We start from the raw sequence: 21,023 nt of genomic DNA on the forward strand, positions 1-21,023 counted from the left end.
GGTTCTGATTGCACTCCTGAGGAAATCATGTCATCTCCATCCAGCATCGTCGGCTCAGGCTGTGCACGGCACTCTTTGGGCATACCGCACATCTTTCAAAGCAACAACGAATCAAACGCCTTTTCAACTCGCTTTCGGTTTGGAAGCCATAGCTCCATTTGAGTTCAACTCCGGATCCCCTAGGGTGGGCAGTCTGCGTGCAAGTTGGGGCATGGAATCTGCTTCTATATCCCGTCTCACCTTATTGGATGAAAGCCGCCGTTTAGCTTCACATGCTCTGCAAGAGGAGCAACTTCGTTGCAAAGCGTGGCATGATCGCCACCTCAGAAAGCCAAGAATAACGCAAGGCACACTAGTGCTACTCTATCAGGCAAAATATTTGAAAAAAGCAAAGAAGCTGGTTCCAGCCTGGCAAGGGCCCTTCATAGTACAAGAGATTTTGCCACAGGGGGCTGTCCAGTTAGTCACTTTGGAAGGCGTTCCTTTGCCACTGGTAAATGGCTCCAGAATCAAGTGCTATTACTCCTCTGAGTAAAGGGTCTGCAACTATTCCGCCATTTGTAGGTTCTAAGTCCCATCTCTCTCCTCCCCACTATCTTTCCATCAGAACGGGTGTTCTGTTACTGTCTCAGTTATGCTCTCCTGCCCACTAGCTTTCCACCAGAATGGATGTTCTCTTACTGTCTCATGTTACTGTCTCAGTTTTGCTCTCCTCCCCACTAGCTTTCCACCAGAATGGATATTCTGTTACTGTCTCAGTTTCTGCTATGTCTGTAAGTTTCCGCCTTTCCTCTAAGATATCTTTTCTCCACCAAGTCCCGGTAATTGGGTATTATCGGGAACTTCTACAATCCAGTCACTCCTCCTCTAATCAGTCACTCCTCTAATTGTTTCTATTCTCAGTGTTATTTGCAGCTAAGTATTAAGGTCCTTCCAGTTAAGCTTTCAGTCAAGCTTCTCGTCGGAGTGGTTTTGTTCAGTTCGAAAAAGTGGAATCTGCTTGGGGAATCTACTTAGATGGCGATTGGAACAGTGAACAATATGTAATCAAGGACTTGATGAGACTCCCAATGCAATAATGTCTATGTGAAGAATATGGCAGAGTTTATGTCAAAGAACTTTTGATTCCAATAGCAGCAGAAAACCTTTGGTGCCATTAAAATTTCAGCTTTGCTTCAGGAAGGGGCCATTAGAGTTCTGTCATTTTGTCCTTTTGTGCTCCAAAGCTTGCTACGTAAACATTATTGTGAACTTTAATCTACTAATACCCTTCTTTATCTGGAGTCAAAAATTGTCCTCTCTTTGCTCGCACTTTGTACCTGCTCACGCTCACTGCGCCCTTAACCTACCCTACTCTCCCAACCCCCTCGCCCCTACCTACCCTACTCTCCCAACCCCCTCACCCCTACCCTACCCTCCCTTGCTGCTCGCCCCTACCCTATCCCAACCCCCCTCGCCCCTACCTACCCTACTCTCCCAAACCCCTCGCCCCTACCTACCCTCCCCTGCCCCTCGCCCCTACCCTCTCACACCCCCTCGTCCCTACCCTATCCCAACCCCCTCGCCCCTACCTACCCTCTCACACTCCCCTCGCCCCTACCCTATCCCAACCCCTCGCCCCTACCTACCCTCCCCCTACTGCTCGCCCCTACCTACCTCTCACATACACTCTCCCATATCCACTATCATCCCCTCGCCCCTATCCACCCTCAACCCCTCGACCCTACCCTCTCCCTCTTCCCTCGCCCCCATCCAATCTCTACCCTCGCCCCTACCCCCCTTCTTGCAACCCTCGCTCCTACCCAACCCAACCCCCGCCTTACTTCCCTCGCCCTTACCCTACCCAAATCCCCTCGCCCAAACTGCATCCATCGCTTTGTTGAAAGCATCGTCAGCTTTGGGATCGCTTTGAAATTGCTTTGCTTGATCGTCAGCTTTGCTTTTTCCATCGCTTGTGAAAGTACAGGCTTCTAGCTTCTTGCTTAATCAAGCTTTTTCAGAGTTCGCCCTGCACACTGCAGATTGACACAACCAGGGAGTTTTCTTTACGATGGCTGGTACAAGCAAACAAGCAAGGAAGAAAAGAGCTCTCTCTCCAGAGAGGCCAACTGCGACATCCCAGAGTTATGCAGAGGAAGAGGATGTAGATACATCCAGCCATGGCCTCACCGATGTGTCCTCCACTGACCACAGTGATGAAAACTACAAGGAGTCCGACTGAAGCTCTGCTTCCGACTCAGAGTCTTCGAGCAACGAGGAAGAGGAAGAGGAAGAGGATGAAGAAGAAGAAGCTGTAAAGAACCAAAAGAAGAGGAAAGCCATCATGCAGGTATTGAGTCATCAAATTCCTCGGCCTCCTTCTTCCAAGACCCAAACCAAGTTCACATTGAACTTCGATCTGCAGCAGCCTCATCCGTCGCTTCGAGAAGTCTTATCAAAAGACCAGCTACACAAGCTAGGTCTGTCAGCATTAGCAGACACCGAGCTGCCTTCGGATATTCCCATCGATATGGTGCATGCACTCCTCAAGTTTTTTCCCAAAGTCAGAGGACACCCACTGACTGCTACACGAATAGGTAACGCTTTGGGGATGACAACCTTTCCTGCAATAAAACCAACTACGCGCACCTATTCACAACTTTCGAAAGATGTGACAATCGAGGCATGCAAAGAGCTACTTAGTACGAGTCATGCTGACTATGCAAGGAATAAAAAGCTCTGGGCCATTTTCAAGTATTACTTTTTGGTCAGAGATCCTAAAGTCAACCAGGGCCAGGGCAAAGGCAAGGGCAAGGGCAAGGCCAGATGTGACGTGCCTACTATATTCTCGCACTGCGAAGGCCTATACTGCCTCATCCACACCATCCCGTGTGGCTTTCATCAAATTTTATTTACCTCTTTACAGTTGCGAGCAAAAAGATTCCGAGCTCAGGTGCAATCTGTGCAATCTAGCTTTCAATGCTTCGCAGCTCCGATGTTGGCCTGGGTCATTAATATACCTGTTAGTCCTATGGATGTGGATGCGACGATGCAACGTAAAAGCTCTAAGGGAAAAGGGAAAGATATTGAACAAACAATGGATCTATCTGAAAAGCCAAAGAAAAAGAGAGCAAAGGTAGTGAAGGACACAGTAGAATCTTTAGTATCCCTACCAGTTTCGGAAAGCCAACAGCTTCGAGTGAAGCAACCAGTTCGACGTTCCTCGCATACGGTCGCTACCGATTCGATGGTAAGTTCGGGTGGTGCAGATCACACTACACATGTCACAGTTGTGGCTTCTACAGTGTGTTCCTCTCTCTACTGCTGCTATTTTTATCCCTACCACCACAGTGACTAGCCCCCACTGCCCCCACGTCCCAGTGTCGTTGCTTCTTCTCCTATGCCTAGTCCTGTAGCAACCACTCCTACCATCTCTACTTCGACAGAGGCATGCGCCTAGTCCACCGCGAGCAGTGCCACTTGTCACACCAGTCCCACCAGCTGTACCACTCGCCAGCTCTCTTCACCCTGACACTGTTACAGGACCTTCCACAGGGTCGGACTCTTCATCATTTTTTCGGCTATCGGAGGATATATTGCAGAAGTCTAGGCAAGCCATTGCCACCATTGAGCTCGGAGCAGAGCGTTTAGCAGCCACACACCAGCGTCACGCAGCTACTTACGCAGCTATGGAGGGAGCTCTGAAGGTTGCTGAGAGCGCCATCGCTAATAGGGATGCCACTATTTTCGCACTCCAGCAAGCCCTGAAGTTAAAAGTCTCAAGTGATTAGTGACCTTCAGAATCAACTACAAGGATTTAGAGAATTGCTGTTACAGGAAAATAGGCAAACGCAGCCTACGATGATGGGTATGGGATATGGGTGGACTAGAGCAGGTACACCAATGCAGCATGCAGCAACAGGTCCTTCTCAGCAGTTTATGGGACTTTACTCACAGACTCCAGTTCCCCACACTCCAGTTCCCCACACTCCAGTTCCCGTTCAGTACTACAATCAACAACAACAACAATAGTATCCTCCTCCTCAGGGGTTTCAGTCTTCACCATTGCCTCAGATGCAAAATATGACTTGTTGTGATAGAGTTGCTGGAGCACATCGGCATGGCTGTGTTACTCGACGTCCTCAGTACACTACAGGACAGGTGCTACCATCTGCCCAGCAACAGGTGGCTGGTCATTTCTCAGGAAACACACTTACTGACAGGAGAGCTCACATACAGCAAGGCCCCACAATCGATTTGATGGCTCCACCTCCAGAGGCTGATACTTCGGATGCAGCAGTGGCCACCACTCTATCTCTTGGATGACAGATTCAGGAACTCACCATAGTACATACTAGTAGTTTTCTTTCACAGTTTCAGTCTTCCTCTCACCAAGACGGTGAGAGGTCTTGTGGCGGGCAACCTGTAGCAGGGCTACAGTGTCACTTCACAGGACAGGCAGTTGGACAGTTAGCTACAGTTGGTCTGGTTCACACTGGATGGACCCTTTGGGCTGGGAGTGACACGTGGCAGGGTACCTACGGTGGTCTAGTGGACATCGTGGCCAGGTCACCACCACCACTCAGTTTGGAGATAGACTTAGCTGGCTGGACATTTATGAGCCGTTGGTGGCTCTTTATGGTTGTACATATGAGTAGTCGTTTGGGGCAATTCTATTATCTTGTACGTAGTCGTCTAGAGCGAGTCTTACACAGAGCACTGCTTCACCATCCCTGCACATCTGAGCCTCAACACCCCCATTTGTACCTGTGAGTCCTGGGCTAGAGCTGAGTGTGCTGCCACGCCAAAGTCTTGTACATGGTTCTTTGAACTAGTCTAGTCCACATGTTCTGGTCCACTGTTGTGTCTCTATTGTTATCCATTGTTTCTGTGTTTCATTCTGTTGAGAGAGTTTCCATTTGTTTGAGTGAGATTGTCACGCACATTGCACTGAGGGGCACCCACACTGTAGAGAGCACGACACATTATCCGCGCTACAGGTTAAATGTCTCAAGAGCATTGGTTAGGCCAAAAGGCATCACCAAAAACTCAAATAACCCAAAAGTCGTCCGAAAGGCTGTCTTGTAGACGTCTCCCGGTGCGATTCTGATCTGATGGTATCCACTCTTCAAATCAATCCTGCTGAAACACGAGAATCCCTGTAATCTGTCGAGTATATCATCAATCCTAGGAATCGGAAATCTGTTCTTGATGGTGATTTTGTTGAGAGCTCTATAATTGATGCACATTCTCCAAGATCCGTCTTTGGTGTCGCTAGAACTGCCTCCGCTAGTGGTCCCATCCGATCGGGAGTGATCTCGAGCTGCGCCGCCAATTCCGATGAAATGAAGTTGGCCTTGGCTCCTCCATCGAAAAAGATCAAGGCTTCTTGGTCTTTCACTTTGCCCCAAGCTCGGCAAAGTTTTGTACTCTCGTCCAACGTGCTGGGATCAGTACCCACGCAATCTAGAACCAATCCTATTTTCATCTTGCCTTTTCTTCCACGTTCCTCAGCTCCTCTCGAACTCTCACGCCTCTCATCATTCTTGTCGTTCGGTTCTTTCTGTGCCTTTTTAGGGCACTTCAAAGAGATATGTCCAGTTTCTCCGCATCCGAAGCACTTCCCTTCCCTGATGTAGCGAGCCCGCTCCTGAGGAGTAAGCTTGGGCGTGGATCTTTCTTGTCTAGGTTGCTCTTCCTCTTTCTCCTTTCATTTGTCGAAATCTGTTCGGCTCTTTGCGTCATGATCTCATCTGTGGGGTAGGTAAGACTGCCAGAGTGAATGGCAAAACCCCGTTTCGCATGACTCGTCAACTCCTGAATGGAAGCTGACTTTTGTTCCAAGCAATGATCTGGGATCTCTGTAGGGAGACCCAAGGTAAACCACTCAATCTGTTCTTTGAACGAGATCTTCTTAAATGAAGAGGCAGGTAGAATGGAGCTCCAGAATCTCTCGCAATAAGCGTCCACTGTATTCTTCTTGGTCATCCGAAGATGGTTCCAAGCAGTGCGTATATTGCATTCATACTCTCGAGTCAGCCAAGAAGAAATAAAAAGCCTCTTGAATTTCAGCCATATAATTGGCGTTGTCTTGCTTAATAGAAGCGTGGACCACCAAGTTCGAGCATTCCCCTTAAAATAAGAGGCAACTCTCCGAATCTTAGAGTGCTCTGAGTAACTCCCTCCCGCGAAAGCGATGTCAAACTGCTGTACAAAAGACAAGGCCTTCGAAGCATCTCTATAACCAGAAAACGTGTCAAATTTAATTGACTGTCCACCTTGCTTAAACTCTCGGACTTTCTTGCTTTTGTCTTCCAAGAAGTCATATTGGTTGGCTTTGTAAAAATTCTTCTTCTTTGCATAAAAGTTGTTGTCATCAGAGTCCGAACTATCTGTAGACGAGCCCTCAGTAGAACTCTCAATCACTAGGCGAGATTTTGACTTTTTTGCCTTTTCCTTGCCCTTTCCGAAGCTTTGCTTTTTGCTTAGCTTTTTGCCTTTTTTGTCTTCTGCGCTCGAATCAGATGAGCTAGAAGAACTGTCAGCAGAAGAAGAAGAAGAAGAACTGGATACTCCTTCACATCGAACACGCTTCTTCTGTTTCTTTGCTTTTTCAAAGGTAGACTGACAACCCAAATAACCCGGGAAGTTAGAGCCTTTCTTCTTCTTTTTGTCGTGCTTTGTAGCTTTATTTTGCACGTCAAAAACCTGAGCAATCCGTGCATCAACCACCTCTTGTAATTCTTTCTCTGTATACATCGTGGGAGCAGGAGGTTTCTTGAGAGCAGGTTTTCGGGGTGGTTCTGTGGTCTTCTGCCACCGCGTGTGCACCTCCTCCAAAGAAGTCTTGCTCATATATTTTGCCATTTTCGGGTCCTTGGCAAAATTTAGCATCATCTTTGTTGCGGCGTCGATCAATCGTTGACGCCCCGCCCGCGTAGGCCAAGGCGGGCCATACTCCTTGCCTGAATCTTCGTTGTGATCCCTTCCTGCATCTCCGGATGCAGAGGGAGTCAACTGATCCTTGCCTCAAGCCATAGGTGCCGCGGGGAAAAAAGATTGGGATCGGATTTCCCGTAGAAGAGAAATCCGCCGCGCTCTGGTACCACTGTAACAAACATGGACACTCCAAGTCGAGCATCTACCGCGATAGCACAAATAACCACTTCAAAACAATTCACAATTCACAATTGATTCGACACTGGCCCGGCGGAGTTCCGTGCCTAGAGGAATTGGCCCCAAAGACTGGCGCCCTTTTCGGTATTTCTTTTTGTATTAATCTGTGTTCAAAGTACAAGAGTGCGGACAGGTGCTCACACTCAGACTCTGCGTCCAGATGCTCTGAGTTGTGAGAGGCCTGCTCACATATTTAAAGATTACAAGGGATGCCAAAAGCAAAGCCCCAAAAGCTGGTAAACTCAAAAGCACTTTTAAAATAAAACAAGAGCTCTTTCTGTCTCTCTCTTATGCTTTTATAAAATAAAGCAAAAGAGTTCTCACTCTCTCTCTTTCTATTTGCGTAGAATAAAGCCAGCAAATAGCGTAGGAAAAACTGCCGCAAAAGCTCTGCCCAAAACCACGCCATGAGTATGGAATTCCGCAATCTGCGTCGCATTTTGCACGGGCGTCCATACAGCCTGTCACATGTCAGCTTGTGGGTTCCCTACAACCAGCCAGCCACATCATCATCTGTGTGCAAGGCAGCTAGGTCATCATCGGCCAACAGAGAGTGTGTATGTGTGTTAGGGTTTGCCACGTCACCATTTTGTGACATTAGGTGCGAAACCCTAAACCTACAGAAAACCACAACAGGCTGTAATCCTCTGTTTTGGATAGTTTTTCGCGGAGCGAACACGCCTACGCGTGTCCCAAGGGCTCCCGCACGCAATGGGACAATCCCCCTGTGAATCGGACGAGTTTTCACGCGAGAAAACTCTCCAAACTCGCAATCTTCCACGATAGAATTGTGCGTACCTGTGGGGGATTAGCAGTTAGCTAATCCGGTTCTTGTTCAGAAGGCTCTTGCCTTGGCAAACGCGCATAAACCCCCAAAACTGTACATATTCATCTGAGTAGCCCAACTAGTGGGGACGAGAGCAAATCATCGTGCTACATGTGACAGACGAGAAGGCAAGCTTTCCATTAAAGCTGTAGACCTGCACCCACTACTCACACACACACTCTAGGTCACTTAGTGTAAAAATTAGCCTCCTCTCTCAAATTGGGCACCCCTCTTCATGCTAGGAGTGGCAAAACTGCTTGGAGCCGCCATGTGTCCAATTTGCCCCTTTTGAGTTAATTCCCTAGTTCCCACCGACTTATAAAGTTGTCACTTTCCAAGTGGTCCAGACTTCATTTGGCGCACACAAGCTTACAAACTCATCAGAATTCAATGCTAACTGCCTCGGCTAGTCCTAGATTGACCGACCTAGACTCCCGATGTGAGAAACCTAATCGGTTGCGGCCGTTTCACACTGGCCATGCAATGTCCACTTGCACCTTTTCAAGGGTTCCGAGAAAACAAGTAAAAATAAAATAAAGGAAAATATGTAATACATATTTAGAGAGGGCAACAGGAAAAATACACCTCCTAGTGACACACCCCACCCTTGAAATACTGCAAGCGACCTCGCTTGCATGCCAATAATACATGCGTATATCTCCTGATATCACATATATTCTATGATGGAAATCCAAGATATACATGCTTCCGAAAATGTCGCGTTGGACGATTAAACAATTGCACCAACCTGGCTACCACACATATATCAAGCAGAGAAGTCTTCTATTGTACTCTCAAGCACAAACTTCTCTAGCCAAATTCTGTATGGAAAGAGTAGATACAATTGGTTAACTACTCTCTTGGGCATCATGAGCCATGCTCTTACCTTGCTCCAAAAAGGCTACATCTAGTCACTGTGGGTTCCATCTGAAAGGCTTCGAGATACAGTTGCAATAGCTGAGGTGAATCAACAATTCATGCTCTTCCATCCATTTGGCATCCAAAGATGGATAGTTCTTGAACTTCACCAAGTAGCGTCTTGCAACTTTTCCTCTAACCTTCCTTTCCTTATGTGCCAATATCTGTTTAGGAACAAGGATCTCATCCAATTCTTCCACTTCTGGTTGTTTCTCATCAAGCATATTCTCTGGCACATTATCCAAAGGGTCTTAAAGGCTGACATGAAAAGCATTATGTATTTTCTAGCCTTCTGGTAGCTTCAACCTGTAAGCTACATCGCTGATCTTTTCTGAAATCTGAAAAGGACCATAATATCGCATGCTAAGCTTAGGAAACAAACGTTTCTTGCCTTTCCTTTTCCTTAACCTGGCCTTTTCAAAGCGCAAAAGCACCCAATCACCAAGTGAAAATACAAGTTCACGATGGTGACGATCAACAGCTTTCTTTTGCTTAGCCTGAGTCTTCTCAAGAGCAATCTTTATCTTCCTCTATGTTTCATCCGTATCTTGCACATACTTGTCTGCCTCAGATATCTTGTCCTTAGTTTGCAAAATGGGCGGGACTTTGTTGCCTCCTTCCACTATCTCAAATGATGCCTTACCTGTTGGCGTATGCACAGTGTTATTAGAAGCATATTCAACAAATGGAAGATGGTGTTCCCAAGTTGCCTTGTGCTCTGACACATAATGTTTGAGGAGATCCAGGACAGTAGAATTTGCCTCTTCTGATTGTCCATCAATTTGCGAATGAAACAAAGATGCGATGTAAGGTGCAGCGCAATGAATGTTGAACTTTGCTCAAGATGAGTGCTCCGAACTGTGCTCAAGGGTTCCTTTCACTTACGGAAGGGAGAAAATCCGTTCCTCTAGTGAGAGAGTGCAATGGACACAAACAAAGTGATGAACACTGTGAATGAAGGTACATGAGACTGAGAGATAGAGAGAGAAGAATACGACACCAAAAAAGTTGTCAAACCCTCCTCCGAAGGCCCCACTCGCTATGGCGAGAGTGGTCTACTTATGATTGCACAAATCTCTACAATGCTTGGACTTGCCGACGATGTCGACGACGACGAGACGGGCTGAAATCTGAAAATGCTAATGGCTGAAATCTGCAAGTCTTTATCTGCTGAATTCTGACTCTGTGTCGGTGAGATGTCGATGGCGACGATGCGACGACGACGCGCTGAAAACGCAGATGCTGAAATCTGTGTTTTCCGTGCTGAAACTGCAAACTTCGCTGGATCTGACCGTGCGGCGAGGATCTGCTGCGGGAAGGTGAGATCTGCGAGGTTCGGGGTTTGTTCTGCTGTGTCTAAGGGCTGAAAACTGAAAACGCTGATGAGTCTTGGTGTTCGGTCGCGGTGAAATTGCAAAACGCTATGCTGATGCAAAAACACTAGGGCCGAAATCTGTCTGCTGCGGCCGGTTGTCCCGCGAATGCAAAACGCTAGGCTTCGTGATTGGTCCTGCTGTTGTGGTACTGTTGCCAAGTTGATGCAGAAGCAAAACGCTAGGTTGATCTTGTCCAAAACGCTAGGCCATCGGGGGTGTCTTGCTGAGAAGTTGCCTGTTGAGCAAGGTGCTCTTGCTGCCTCTTCTGCCAGAAAGTGCTAGCGCTAGGTTTGCTTATATACAAACTTAGCAAAATTGCCCTACCTACTTTCCAACAAAAGTCACTTAAAAATAATTAGTGAAAAATGTCAAAAATAGGGAAAATAGGTTTAATGCACTGGAGAATTCCCCTGATGGATTCTGATGGGAATGCTGATGATCATGTTGCGCGCAACCAGAGGATATGCATCTAATCTAAGTTTCTGGACATGCATGGTCTGCGAGCACTCACAAAAGTGCTAGATCACTTCCTATTCTAGACTGACTTGATTGAACTGAACCTTGATCATGATGTAGCTTGTCCACGGATACATAGGGTTGGATGTGTCACGTGACATGCGAATTTTAGCGTAGTGCCCATATTCTCAAACAATGCCTTCCAGAAAAGACTCGTCATACGTGGATCCCTGTCACTAACAATTAACTGAGGCATCCCGTGGTATTTAAAGATATTGCTCATGAATATCTTGACCATGTGTTCTGGCTTTATCTTCTTCCTAACAGAAATGAAATGGGCTTGCTTACTGAACCTACAAATGATACTCCAAATCCCATCATTGCCTGTTTGCATTCTTGGAAGATCAAAGATAAAGTCCATCGCTGTGCTTTCCCATGGCTTATCAAGGATCGGCAATGGCTGCAATAATCCCGGTTGCTTTTGCCTGTCAAATTTGACTTTTTGGCAAACTAGGAATGATCTTACAAATGTGTCAACATCTTGACGAAAGCTGGCCAATGAAAGAATGCCACAACCCCTTTCACTGTCGCATCAATTCCACGATGACCAGCATAAGGTGGAGCATGACTTTCCATCAAAATCTTTGGCCGTAACTATTTAGTAACGCATAACTTTCCATGCATCATGAGAAAGTCATTCTTAAGCATATAGTGCTCATGATGTTGCCCATCAACAAGCTGATCATAGATCCTTGCAAAATCTGGATCTTTAGCATATTGTTTCTTCATTTCGTCTAGTTCACAATGGTACAGAATTGACGCTGCTGAAATTTGGGGCTTTCGTGACAATGCATCAGCCACCACGTTCTTTTTCCCTTGCACATGCACAGTCTGAAATGAAACATTGACAAGATGTTTGCCCATCGAATGTGTTTTTTAGACAACTTCGTTTGTGTGAGAAAATATCGCAAGGTTTGATGATCTGTTTGGACAACAAAATCAGCCCCTAGCAGATAGTGTTCCCAACTAGTGAGAGCTAGCAATTCTTTCTCATAGACTTGCAAGTTCCTTTCGGTCTTCAAAAGAATTCTGCTCTCATATGCAACTACTCGGCCATTCTGCATTAGAACTGCACCAAGACTATGGCCACACGCATCACATGAACCACAAAAGGTTTTCAAAGATCTGGCAAAATGATTACTGGATTTGAAGTCAGCTTCTCTTTCAAGTGTTTGAAGGCTAAAATTTCCTTTGCTATCCACTTGAAAGTAACTCCTTTGCCTTGCAGTGCATGGAGTGGAGAAGCAATCTCAGCAAAATTTCGGATGAACCTCCTGTAGTAGGAACATAAGCCTAGAAAGCTTCGAATGTCATGTACGGACTTCAAGTCTGGCCACGACCTAATTGTGTAAGGTGCAGTGGATGTGAATGTTGAACTTTGCTCAAGATGAGTGCTCCGAACTGTGCTCAAGGGTTCCTTTTACTTACGGAAGGGAGAGTCTTCCGTTCCTTTAGTGAGAGAGTACAATGGACACAAACCAGTGATAAACACTGTGAATGAAGGTGCATGAGACTGAGAGATAGAGAGAGAAGAATACGACACCAGAATGTTGTCAAACCCTCCTCCGAAGGCCCCACTCTCTATGGCGAGAGTGGTCTACTATTGATTGCACAAATCTCTACAATGCTTTGGACTTGCCGACGATGTCGACGACAATGAGGACAACGACGAGACGGGCTGAAATCTGCAAATCTTTATCTGCTGAATTCTGACTCTATGTCGGTGACGATGTCGCCGATGACGATGCAACAACGACGCGCTGAAAATGTGGATGCTAAAATCTGCGTTTTCCGGGCTGAATCTGCAAACTTCGATGGATATGACCGTGCGGCGAGAATCTGCTGCGGGAAGGTGAGATCTGCGAGGTTCGGGGGTTCCACTGTGCAATCTTGATGCTGAAAACTGAAAACACTGATGCTATTCTGGGTTCTGTCGCGATGGAACTGCAAAACGCTGGGCTGCTATGCTTCTCCAAAAACGCTAGGGCTGATGTGTGTCCTGCTGCAAAAATGCTAGGCTCATTCTGCTAAAGCTAGGGCTGATCTGCCATTTGATGCCAAAACGCTAGGCTTCTCCTTGATCCTAATGTCGTCAGGCTGCTGCAATGCAAAAACGCTGGCTGTCCTTGGCAAAAACGCTAGGCTGGTCTTTGGCTGAAAACGCTGTGTTGATTGCTCGGGGGGGGGGGGGGGGGTCTTGCTGAGAAGGTGCACTGTTGGATGTCAGGTCCTTGCTCCCTCTTCTGCCAGAAAGTGCTAGCGCTAGGTTTCCTTATACACTTGCTTATCAAAATTGCCCTACCTAGTTCCCAACAAAAGTCACTTAAAAATAATAAGTGAAAATTAACTAAAATAGGGAAAATAGGTCTATGCACTCTAAAAATGCTCTTGATGGGTTCTGACTGTAATCTGATGATCATGCTGTGTGCAACCAGAGGATATGCATCTACTCTAAGTGCCTGGACATGCACGGTCTACGAGCAGACTCACAAAAGTGCCAGAACACTTCCTAATCTAAACTGACTGAACTGAACTGAACCCTTGCCATGAAGTAGCTTGTCCACGTACACATAGGGTTAGATGTGCATGTAACATCCCCTCCTTTTCAAAGTGAGGTATTGGTACCGAACTGTATGGCGTCGAGAGAGATCGCCAACAGCGTCTAGAATCCTGGAAAGGACTCTTCGCCGGCCCATTCTCATACGTGGGTCATGCGATACTTGAACTTCATAAAGGTCTGCAACGCTTGCTTCTTTGGGCCGTGCCGAAAGCGACACAAGGTCATCTGTGGCTCCTTCAATGCTTCAAGTTCGTCTATAGTCATGCATCTACCTTCTTCAAGAATCAGCAAGGATGAAAATTCATGAAACCACTTCCAACATGAACATACCCATTCCATGCAAAGTGATTGGAAGAAGACTATTCCTTTGAAAAAACTGTGCATGTAATGCAGATGAACATAGTGACGAAATGCCAAACAGTTCATCAAACACACGCAAACAATGGGGTCGAATCTTTACTTTCTGACCTAAATCAATCAAACACAATGGAAATGCCGATGTTGGATGCTCAATCTTGCTTGTGCTCTTTCTGATACTTTGTCATCCCAAAGAAGAGACATGTAATGTGAATTCCTTGAATGCAAACATTTCATCTCTTCATGAGTAATCCGCATACATCCCTGCTCATTCATGAGTGGATCGTGCTCAGCGTACAATATATCATGCCTGTGAAAAGGGATCACATAAGGACGGTGACTAAAATACAAGAAAGCATCACGAATGAAACACTCGAACAATGCATGCTGACTAATCATTCGAACACATAATACTTCCTGTGGGATTTCTTGGAACCTTGACTCAAGAGCCAAGATTGGTTCTTCGTGATTGATCGAATCTGCAATAAGGTTAGCTTCACTAGACAAAGTACCAACTAAACCATCATCCTTGTGAACAATCACAGTTTCTTCCTGCAAATCATCATGCTCGTAAATAATCACATCTTGATCATGCAAAGCATCATGCTCGTGAGAAATCACATCTTGATCATGCAAATCATCATGCTTATCCGAATCATGCGTGTCATGCTCTGGAAAAGAAGAGACTGAGAGAGTCTCTATTTCCGGATCCTTTGCCATCTTTGCTTGCACATTAGAAATGAGAGATGAAGAATGAACAACTTGCTCACCACGAATGACAAGGGGAGAGTCACTTTTGGCATTGAAAGTGAACGTATTTTCAGCCCAATCAATGAGAGGGTTATGCTCACGAAACCATCGAATGCCCAAAAGCATATCACATCCTGAAAGAGGAGAGACTACGAATTTTCTGCGGAAGGACACTTATTGAACAGTGAACAAAACATCAAGGCACTCTTGCGTAATGAGAGAGTCCATACGGGGAGAGAAGCCTGACACCTCGAAAGGAGATGTCTTGCGAACCTCCAAGCGGGCTCTTTCGACAAGAGAGTCACTAATCAAATCATGCATACTGCATGGGTCAAACAATATGACAAAATGCTTACCCTTCACATGATCATAACATTTAATGAGAGACTCATCAATGGGAGGATCATGAGAGACTTGGGTCACACTCGTGTTCTCCTTTATTGCATTGACAGAGGAAGTGGGTTCTGTGGGTTCTTTAGATTCATTCGATTCAAGCTTAGGACATGTTCTTTTTATGTGACCCTTGATGTGACAATGAAAACAACGACCTTCCTTAGAATAAATGCTTTGTTCTTCCGAAGTGATGTATCCACCTAAAATTCCGTGTTCTACCTTTTCATATGGAGTGAGCTTAGGTTTAGCAATTGTGTTAGCTTTACCCTTAGGTTCACTTGGAGAGTTCTTTTCTAAGAGACTATTGGAAGATTGGTTAGAAGAGTTACCATTCTTACCAGTCTTACCGTTCTAAGGAGTGTGAGAAGTCTGAGAGGTACTTGTCGAAGTCTTGTCTTCCTTAGGCTTTCTGTAAGGTGCAGCGGAATGAATGTTGTTCTTTCTCAAGATGAATGCTCCATAATGTGCTCAAGGTTCCTTTTTGTTCTTATGGAAGGGAGAGCCTTCCGTTCTTAATGAGAGAGTTCAATGATCATAAACAAAGTGAATGGACACTGTGTGTGCAAGTGTATGAGACTGAGAGATAGAGAGAGAAGAGAAATACGACACCAAAGACGTAAAACCCTCCTCCGAAGGCCCCACTCTCGTTGGCGAGAGTGGTCTACGATTGATTGCACAAACTGGTACAAAGTGGATGCATGTGACTGATGCAAGTCTAGGCTAGATCGATGACGACGACGGGGATGGTGAGACCGATCTAAGGGCTCAATTCTGCTGTCCTTGACTCCTTGTACTGCCGTCCAAAAACGCTGCTGGCTGAATTCTGCTACTGCTGAAAACGCAAGGGAAAAACGCTGATTTGCTGGTCTTTATCGCTGAAAATCTGCTGCTGTTGTGAGGCTGAAATGGCTATGGAAAGAGGCTGAAAAAGGCCTGCTGGAATTGCCCAAGGGCTGAGATCTGTGGCGACCAATGCTTGGATGAAAAACGCTAGACCTGATGAGACTTGGCGATGGAGGTTTCTGCTGAAAACACCAAGGCTTGGGTCTGTAGGGCGAGGGTGACGTGCTGAAAACGCCAAGCAATGAGAGGCTATGGGGATGCTGATGAAAACTCTAGGGGGAGCTTGCTTGGAAGAAATCGCCCAAGGGTTGGGGGTCTTGCTGAGAGAGAGGGGGAACTTGCTACCGAGGGCCTGTGTTCTCCTTGCTCATCTGCCAAATAGTGCTAGCCTTGGTTTGCTTATATATTATCTTACCCAGTTTGCCCTACTCAATTCCAAAAGTCACTTAAAATAATAAGTGAAAAATGTCAAAATAGGGAAAATAGGTAAAATACACTGGGAAATTCCCCTGAAGATTCTGCTGGGAATGCTTATGATCATGCTGTGTGCAACCAGAGGATATGCATCTACACTAATTGCCTGGGCATGCACGGTCTGCGAATAGACTCACAAAAGTGCCAGAACACTTCTAATCTAGACTAAATGGATTGACGGAACCCTTGTTATGAAGTAGCTTGTCCACGAACACATAGGGTTGGATGTGTCACGCGACACTTTCCCTTGTCGTGCTTCATTTCCTGTGCGAGAGTAATCGCTACTGCCTTGTTGAGATCGATTGGATCGAGCACCTCGACATCATACTTGATATACTCGTCCAATCCATAAAAGAAATGCCTCTCTACGCTCCACATCCGATTTGCGCAATTAAGTGCCGAGCTGCAAAACACGATTAGAGAAAGACATAACTGGCATACCATTTTGCTTGAGACCGCGCCAATCGTCCTTCAATGGTGCGAGGTACTGGGGTGGCACAAACCGCGCCTTGACCTTGTCTTGGAAGTCTGCCTAATTGAAAGAAAGGGGCACGTCTTCGTCGGCTTCCTCTAGGTGCGCGGCCAAATGTGCCTCTTGCCATGCGTGGTACCAATTAATGGCATCACCGGCAGGGTACATAGCTGCCGTCAAAACCTTGCTATTTCCTGTCTTCTTAGTTGTCGCAAAATAAGCATTAAATTGATGCAACCAAGAATGAATAATCGTAGCATCCATCTTACCATCATACTTACTAACTCATGCTTACCATCCCCATCTATGCCACGGGGGTTTTTCCGACCCTCCCCCTTCCCTTTAGCGCAAGGCCGCCAAGGGGTGCGCCCGCGGGGAAGAGTATAGCTCGGGTGAAGAGAAGATCCTTCTCTGACACATACTGCAAGCGAAAGAAGAACCTCAAGATCCTCAAGAATCTCAAGAACTCAAGAACCTCAAAACTCTCAAGAACTCAAGTGTTAGGGAATAAAGGCCTAAGTGCCTTGTACTTATAACTTATAAGTTAAAAGGACTTATAAGTGAGGGGGCCCAAGTGTGAATGGCCCCCTAGTCACTTACTCATATACTCAAATGTGAAGCCCAAAAGATTAATAGCGTGGCTTTTCCCAAAAATCCAACGAGCTCTCTCTCTCTCTCACGTTTTCTCTGCGTGTGCTCTTTCTGCGCCAATCTCCCCTTCTCCTTCACTCTCATTGCATAGGACAGCAAGTGGGCTCTCTCTCCTGCTCCCCCACACATAGTATCAAAGCTTTAGGGTTTCCAAGAGAGCCATCTTCGCAACACAGATCAGAATTCTGTTCTTGCTCGCTGCGGGAAGGATATTCAACCGTTTTCGATCAACTCTGTCGCGAAGGGATCCTCTCACCGTGTAGAATCGACTTCCGGTGACAGTTTCCCCAAAATTAGGGTTTCAAAAACTGGCGAACAGCAGCCTATTTCTGCTGAAATTGACCAATTTCGGGGTCAATTTGATGCAATTTCATTAGGGCAAGTCTCACAAGTCAATCTTACAGGTGTTTCCACCAACGAGGTTCTGAAAATTCAGCAAAACAGGTGTTTACAGGTCTGATTTTTGCCCTAAAACAGGGAATTTCAGCAAGCAAATGATGTATACACCTTGTGGAAACCTTTGGTAAGGGTTTGGCAGTGAATGTACGCCGTTTTGGGGTGATTTCGCGTGAAATTTTCTCGCTGTTTTTCTGTAACAGCAAGCTGTTTTTTGCCCGATTGCGCACATTTAGGCGTGTTTAGGTCGGCAAAACAGGGTTTCAGTGTTTGCAATCACTCAGAATGGCTTCTAGCAGTGAAAGTGGCAATTTGTTGCACATTCGCAAGCTTGAAGGTGCCCATAACTTTGCTATATGGAAGAAGCAATGTTATAATGTGATGTTGCAGAAGAAACAGGCGAAACCTATTAAGTTACAGGGTGTGAAACCGGTTGATATGGAGGTTGAAGAATGGGAAGAAGTGGACGAGTTGGCTCGCTCCACGATTATGCTTTCGGTGTCTGACAATTTACTCTTCAATGTAGAGAATGAACAGACAGCATGGGGCATGTGGAAGCGTTTAGACGAGTTGTATGCACAGCAGAGTGCTGTCAGTAAAGTGTATTGGCTTAAGAAGCTTATGGATCTCCGCATGAAGGAGAGCACGCACATGTCAGTGCACCTCAATGACTTCAATTCTATTTTCAGCCAACTAACAGAGCTGAAATTCACGATTGATGAGGAGTTCAAAGCTACTTTTCTGCTATGCACATTGCCCGAGAGTTGGGATGTATTCCGGACAGCTCTTAGTAACTCAAGTGCGTCACTTAAGTATGCAGATGTAGAGAGTTCTCTCTTGATGGAAGAGATGAACAGGAAGAACACCACAGGTGGGTCTTCTAATGCATTGCACTTGAGAGGCAGGTCTCAACAGAGGGAGAAATCTGACAGTAAGGACAAGGCATGCAGCAAATCTCGTAGGAAAGATGTTGTGTGTCATCATTGTGGAAAGAAAGGGCATTATAAACGGGAATGCTATGAGTGGAAGAAAGAGAAGAACAAGGGTGCTGAAACTGATGCAAAGGACAAGGGAAATGCCAAGAAGAACACTGTGTTGATTGAGGAAATCAATGTTGCTAGTAGTTGTGACAGTGACAGCAGCACTGATGTACTCAATGCCTCTTCTGTGGATGCACATACCCTTGCTATGGGTTCTGATGTGGACATGCATACTTGGATTCTTGATTCAGGTGCCTCCTTTCATGTAACACCTCATAGGGATTGGTTTACACAGTACTCAGGTGAGGTGCAGGGCACTGTTTATTTGGGAGACAACTATGCATGTGACATTGCAGGTATTGGCAGTGTCCAGTTTTCCTTTGCTGATGGTATGACTTTTGTTTTGCACAAAGTGCGTCATGTGCCACAACTCAAGAAGAGTTTGATTAGTACAGGGCACCTAGATGATGCAGGCTATCACACCACTTTTGGTGATAACAAGTGGAAAATTTGTAAAGGGGCCCGGATTGTAGCCAAGGGTTGTAAATCGGACACTTTGTATCCTTTGCATGTATCTAGTGTGCGTGACCATGTTGTCGCCGTAACCGAGCAGCCAAGTGTCTCTTTGTGGCATGGCCGGTTGGGACACATGAGTAAAAGAGGAATGGAAACTCTGTCTCGTTGTGGTTATTTGCCGTGTTTGAGGTATGCTGATTTTTCTCATTGTGAGCACTGTATTTATGGTAAGCACAGTCAAACACCGCACAAAAGGTCACTTTCTTTAAAGTCTCACAGGTTAGACTTAGTGCATTCCGATGTATGTGAAATGCCACAGTTGTCCTTAGGGGGAAAGAAATATTTTGTCTCGTTTATCGATGATGCTACCCGTAAGGTGTGGGTGTATCCAATACGTGCTAAAAGCGATGTTTTGGATACTTTCAAGAAGTTTCTTGCGTTTGTTGAGAATCAAACTGACAAGAAGCTTAGGTCTTTGCGCTCAGACAATGGGGGGGAGTATGTATCAAAAGCATTTATTGACTTTTGTGCTACTAAAGGTATTAAAAGAGAGCTCACGGCTCCTTTTAATCCCTCTCAGAATGGAGTTGCAGAGAGGTTGAACCGGACTATCCAAGAGAAAGTTCGGAGTATGCTGTCACATGCTGCATTACCTCATGGTTTTTGGGCAGAAGCTGTGCAAACAGCTATTCACTTGATTAATCGCTCACCTAGCAAGGCTTTGGGTGGAAAGGTGCCTGAGGAGGTGTGGTCTGGCAAATCACCCTCATATGCACATTTAAGAGTGTTTGGTTGTGAGGCCTATGTTCACATCCGGAGTGAACTGCGCACCAAACTAGAACCAAAGTCTCATAAATGCATTTTCCTAGGATATGGTGAGGATGGTGAAATGGGGTATAGATTATGGGATCCCGCATTACGGAAAATCATACACAGCAATGATGTCATCTTCAATGAGAATTGCATGCACAAACAGCCCACGAAGGTCGAGGAAGTGCGCCGGGTTGTTTTTCGTGAAGATGTTACATATGGACAGCCAAGAAGGCCCAATGTTCAGCAGCCTTTACATGCTGAAAATGGTGCTGAAAATCAGCCATTAGCTGCTGAAAATCAGCCCCAACAAGTTGCCATTGATGCACCACAGGTAGAGGAACAGGTTGATGCTCCTAGACCGCCCGTTGTTGCGATGCAACCGGCTGAACAGCCTGCTGTTTTTGATGGTTTACAGGCTGAAAATCCACCTGTTATGGATCATTGGGTGCGTAGGTCTACTCGGGTGACAAGGCCCCCCGATAATATAAACCGTCTTTGGACTATGTCATGCTTACTGATTGTGGTGAGCCGTCTTGCTATAAAGAGGCTATGCAACAGGAAGACAGTAAGAAATGGTTCAAAGCAATGGTTTCGGAAATGCAGTCTTTGGAGAAAAACCATACATGGGACTTGGTTGATTTGCCTAAAGGGCATAAGGCTCTGCCATGTAAATGGGTTTACAAGACCAAGGTCACATCTGATGCTTCTTCTAAGTACAAGGCACGTTTGGTTGCTAATGGGTACAAGCAAAAGCATGGTGTGGATTTTGATGAGATTTTTTCTCCTGTTGTAAAGCTTGCCACATTACGTCTTGTTTTAGGCCTGGTTGCTTCTGAAGATATGGATTTAAAGCAAATGGATGTCAAAACAGCGTTTTTGCATGGCGATTTGCTTGAGATGATCTATATGATGCAACCAGAAGGTTTTGTGTCAAAGGGGAAAGAGAAGAAAGTATGTAGACTCTTGAAGAGCTTGTATGGTTTGAAACAGTCTCCCCGTGCATGGTATCACAAGTTTGATACATTCA

The 21,023-nt window shown here is 45.9% G+C and overlaps 1 protein-coding gene across 4 annotated transcripts in view; it reads right to left on the minus strand.

The window, feature by feature from the left end:
- LOC147430910 (ribonuclease II, chloroplastic/mitochondrial-like) overlaps positions 1-21,023 on the minus strand; it is an 81,229-nt gene that overhangs the window by 21,833 nt on the left and 38,373 nt on the right. The gene's annotated exons all lie outside the window — the stretch shown is intronic.

Source organism: Adiantum capillus-veneris, chromosome 21 (assembly GCF_014529385.1).
Source record: "Adiantum capillus-veneris isolate H3 chromosome 21, ASM1452938v2, whole genome shotgun sequence".
NCBI lineage: Eukaryota > Viridiplantae > Streptophyta > Polypodiopsida > Polypodiales > Pteridaceae > Adiantum > Adiantum capillus-veneris.